The sequence below is a fragment of the Carassius auratus genome, chromosome 4 (genome assembly GCF_003368295.1).
Source record: "Carassius auratus strain Wakin chromosome 4, ASM336829v1, whole genome shotgun sequence".
NCBI lineage: Eukaryota > Metazoa > Chordata > Actinopteri > Cypriniformes > Cyprinidae > Carassius > Carassius auratus.
This window is the reverse complement of record NC_039246.1, coordinates 13,495,011-13,500,436: the sequence shown is the minus strand read 5'-3', so window position 1 is coordinate 13,500,436 and position 5,426 is coordinate 13,495,011.

Sequence of the window (5,426 nt, the reverse complement as noted above, 5' to 3'; positions counted from 1 at the left end):
GCACAATCTTGGTCTATACATGCTTTGATTTCACACGCCATTAAGTCTGGGTAAATTGCGCCGTCTGGATGGAGGCCACAACTTTCTCACAAGAAATCCTGTCATCTTTGCTCTCGCCACATGGCACAGCATCACCCTATAAATAAAAAACTAATCTGCATTGAAATCTGCTTTTCATCCCACACAGCTTTTCTGACAACAGAAAATAGTAAGCTGGAAAGGTTGGTTGCAATGTTGAAAAATGCAGGACTTCTCATTGGACAATCTTATTGATCAGCGGTTGATATTTCATATCATGGTGTCCTATTTAAATATCAGCTTTGTCTTAGATGCTTCTTAACATTCTTTAAAAATAGAAATAAATGCACCAAGAATGAATCTGGGTATTGTGACAGTAAATTTGTTTTCTAAAGTATGTGTTGAGAAACTATATTAGCTATAGCTATATTGGTCTCTACTCAGTCTATTTGATCTCATTGCTGTCTAGGAGAAAGAAGGGAGATATCAAAGTTTGGGAAATTTGGGATTTTGCTTTCCCCTAGTATTTCCTTTGCTGTCCCCAAGTTTGAGACACAGGTGAGATGACTAAGGCACTCAATTTGGTTTCAATTCGATCTCATTGCTGTCCAGGAGCAACCATTAAGACACCAAATATATTTCATTAGTGATTTTTGTTTCAAAACACTTTCAAAGTCTTTTAAAAGTAAAACTCAGTGTTTTTATTTCCAATGGGAGCAGCAGGCTAAAACTGCAATATCTCTGTTGGCTTTTACCTATTCATTACACTCCACTTCACCTGATTCAGCTCAGAAACATGCTTTCATGCTTTTCTTTTCACTGCCGTCTTAAGAACATTCATAATTATGTGTGAGCATATAGAAATGACCTTTTCATTCAGATGCACAAATGATTTCCAAATCAATGAAATGTGCCACTTGATAGCATGAGGAAACTTCAGCGAGAGGAGTCGTGCTATCTGCTCTTCTTGAAAGACGCTTGGATATTTACATACATTGCATTGCAATAAGTGGCATATTATCGAAGAGCAAAAGAATACAGCAAGTCTTGGGTTCTTACGGACCTTATTGAGTTACATATCATCTTTTAAAGAGCTCTGCTGTGTATTGATTGCTATTTTCCCTCTCCACACACAAGCTGCCCACCAATCGCTAGCATCATTAGCTTAAGATTCCTGGCTGGCACCACGTTAATGGAGCAGACGATTAATTGCTCACAGCCTCTGTTCGGTATCGATTGGCCAACTCGAACCCCAAATCCAACAGACTACAAAAACGCACAATATTCATACAAACTCACAAGAATGAGTAATGTCTTTGCATGTCGTTTTCTCGGACACGACTGTCTAAAAACATAGCATTTGATATGTTTTTTGTCTTGCAGCAACATCCACAGAGATGCCATTGATCAGGGTCTGAATGCATGCAGACACTGAGTTTGCGCTGCTATCAGAGCATGGACGAGCTGTTAATGAGAGGATTACTATCAAAGTGAAGGCAGCTTACCAGCTATTTAGCATGCCAGCTGTATCTCTGATATCTGAAATGCAGATTGATATCACTTGTTAGGGTAATTGGACAAACATTTTACACAGATCCATATCTGGGTGTGAGAACAGAACTCAGGATCGCTTGAAAGATCTGTCACCAAACCCAGTGTACTGTTTAAAAAGAGTTACATATTTTTACACTTTTATATTATACAATACTAGAAGTATGCACTATATGAGATACCAAATAAAATACAGATATAAAATATTACATATACTGTTAGAATGTTAAATATAAAGTATTGTTTTAAATTTAAGAAATATTATAAAATAATATTATAATATTATAAATATTATATCGTAATAATACATACATATTACAATACAATATAATATATATAAATTATACAATATAATATGTTATAATATTTATTGATTTAATATATAAAATATATAACAATGTTAAAACATTATAACACAAAAATTCTATATTATAATACATTATAATGAAGAAGATTATATAAACATAATAATGCATTATATTGTGTATTTCATAAATATATATAAATATTTAAGACATAAAATGACAAAAAGAAAATTAAACATTTGGAATATAATATAAATATAAAAGAAAATTATATATATATATATATATATATATATATAATTTTATAAATATTATACAATTATATACATAGTAATGTAGAACATTAAATAAACATAATATTTACAGAAACATTAATATTTAGGACACAAATTGACAAAAATAAATATATCTACAATGTATATTCTAATGTATATATACAGTTTCCTGTAGTCAATTGACTTGTGCGAGAAAAATGTTTTTGTGTACCAGTGGATTAATTATCGCCTATTTTGAACAGCTCTTCCTGAACTGTTTTGACGTTTCAAGACATTAAACTCCTGCTAAAGTTTTCTCTTGAGCATCAGCAGATCTCAGCGTTATCATAAAAATACATTCCTGGATTTCATTCGGGAATACGGCAGTAAATCGCAAAGGCTGCGATTATAACATTCAGAAAGATAAGGAACATACTGTTTAACATTTGAGCAGTGCAAAGAACACAGAGCGCTGTGGTTTATAAATGTAGACTCTACTTTAACATGATATTTTCAACTTTACTTCAAATTGCTTGTTTTATATTGCATATACATTCTGAGTGATCTAAGCACCAAATCAATCCTTCTGGAATATTATATCTGTCAGACATGTCAGAGCCTTTTATTACAATAAGCAGATTTGAGTTGAGCTACAGTTGTACAGACTGTGGGATTGCAGCGACTTTTGCATTGGTTTAAATGAGAAGAACAATCCGTCATGTCACTCGCTTTTATAACCTTGTTAAACCTGCGCGATTAGGTCCTGATTATGCACAGAAGAGATAATGAGAGATTTAAACTGTCAGACAATTTCCTTGAAAGACCAACAAAGGTCTCCAATGCTCCATTGCCTTCTTGAAAGCATTAGCTCCAGCTAGTGAGCCATTAGATCCAAAACCTAGTGAGCTGCCTACCTAGAGAGCACTGCTGATAAACGCATGCAGAATTACTCTATACTGCCCCTAAGGTGCAGTAGGACTGCATGCTCCTTTCAAATGAAGGTAGCCCAGAATTATTATTTTTTTATTTTATTTTTTTCACTGAGCTCTGCATTTTTACTTGTGTATTTTTATGCATTGCATTGCTTTTTTCCCCCAAGCTTCAAAGACAGCATTGCACATTCCTTTTGCAGTGAAGACAAGCCCATACACACATAAGCATAAAACATATAAAACATTAAAGAATTTTTTTAACTATACAAAATTTTTAATGCATGTATGTATACAAAGTTTTTATGAAAAATACATTTTTATTTAACATTATTTAAATAAAAGTATTTATTTATTAAACATCACACACACACACACACACACACACACATATATATATATATATATATATATATATATATATATATATATATATATATAAAACATACATAAAAATACACCACACTTAAGCATAAAACATATTGCATATTATAAAATACAAATATTAAATATTTTTATGCGTTTTTCAAGCATACATTTTTGTAACTCAATACGATTATGCAATGCATTCAGGGATTGTACTACTGCAAAGAAACATATAATGTTTTATATAAAATGAAATAATATAATATAATATAATATAAAATAAAATAAAATAAAATAAAATAAAATAAAATAAAATAAAATAAAATAAAATAAAATAAAATATTTATATTGTATTTCTTAAATTTAATACAATGTGCTATGTCTTCTGGGTTAGTAGCTACGCTGATTTGACTCAAAGGTTCTTTCAAGAGCTTCCCATACACAGTTCCTGCCTACAGTGTGCAGAGCGTTTCCAATTACTTACAAGGTTCAGCTTGATTCAGGACGCTGCCAATATAAGCTCAGTGGGTTATGAAACAGCTATTGTCACGATCCGTGGCCTGATTTAGCTAAACATCTTTAACCACAGGATGTTGTTTGGCTATCCCATTCGGAGGCCATGTTTTCCATTGTCATATCACCGGGGAGGACATGTCGAAACGATCGCTGGCATTCAGTCTGGAGGTCACCCTGTTCCCACGGGCTCATTTGTTGACTTCCGGGCCCGGGGCCAACACCCCTTAGCAGAAGGGTGGACGGTTCAGGATCGTGACCAATTGGACAGACCTTTCGGAGATCAATCGTGAGGGTGCTTTATATGAGGTGAACAGTGGGATTTCATGCCAAGACTGTGTGCTTGTAACACATCTCTGTTTCTTCTCTCCTCGGGGCATGTAGAAGCTGGATGGCACCCAGAGCCACAGAGCTCGACGGCAGATATGGATGCAGCAGTGCTAATGAGTCGCCTCCTGCCCACATGAAGCCTGGTGGCCAATTAGCATTCAGTTCACACACACACGGCGCAGGGAGACATTGGTCCCTCACAGCTCTCACAACACCTTCTCAGTGGCCACATATTTGCACACGTTTCCTTTTCCCCTCGTCATCCGTTCACACCTCTTAAGGGCGCATTGAGCAGTCGCCAAAAGCCGTGACTTTATTTAGTGCCTCCATTTATGTTTACAGCGTGATTTTGTACACTCAGCCGCGAGCGGGACCTTCTCTTTAACACAATATCATTTTCGTTCTGAATTTAATTGCTGTTGCATGAATAGATGCAATTTGTTCTGGCAGGCTAATGAGTTTCTTCTTGAATAAACGCTAACTGGTGCTACACAAGCGGGTGCGATTGAGCAGAAAGCGCTTTGGGGGAAAGGATGAACGGACTGGCACCTGTGAGACCCGTCTGATGGGAACACACGGTTTTAAACGAAAAGATAAAATGCTGTTTGCCCTCCTGTGTTTGCGAATGAAGCTCTGAGTCACCATGCACGCTGGTTTTGCTGACTAATTGAGCACTGACACTGAGAGACGCTCTGAGGGCATACAGTCAAACGCTCACAAACCGTTTTCTGTTACTGAATGTACTTTTGATTGAAAGAGGAACATCAATGGAAAAAAATATGCAAAGTTTGATTTTATCTTTGGGAATGTGATGATGAATTGTGAAAGTAAGCATTACTGTATTGCTGGCATGAACGATTTAATGATTCACTTGTTTCTTTTTCAATAAATCTATGCTAATTTGAATGAATTGGGTAAATGAATTCACATATAAAGATGGTAATTTGTTTCATTCCTATATGAATCTGTATACGAACAAATCGGTTAAATTAATGATTCAATGACTCATAAAAATCTCCTGTTTCATTCCTAAATGAATCAGTGTTTTTGAACAAATTGGTTGAATGAATGATTGTCTTTGAATGAATCAAAAGCCTCGCTAATTAAGCCACTTGTTTATTTCCTGAATGAATTATTGTCTTTGAACAGAGACGCTTAAT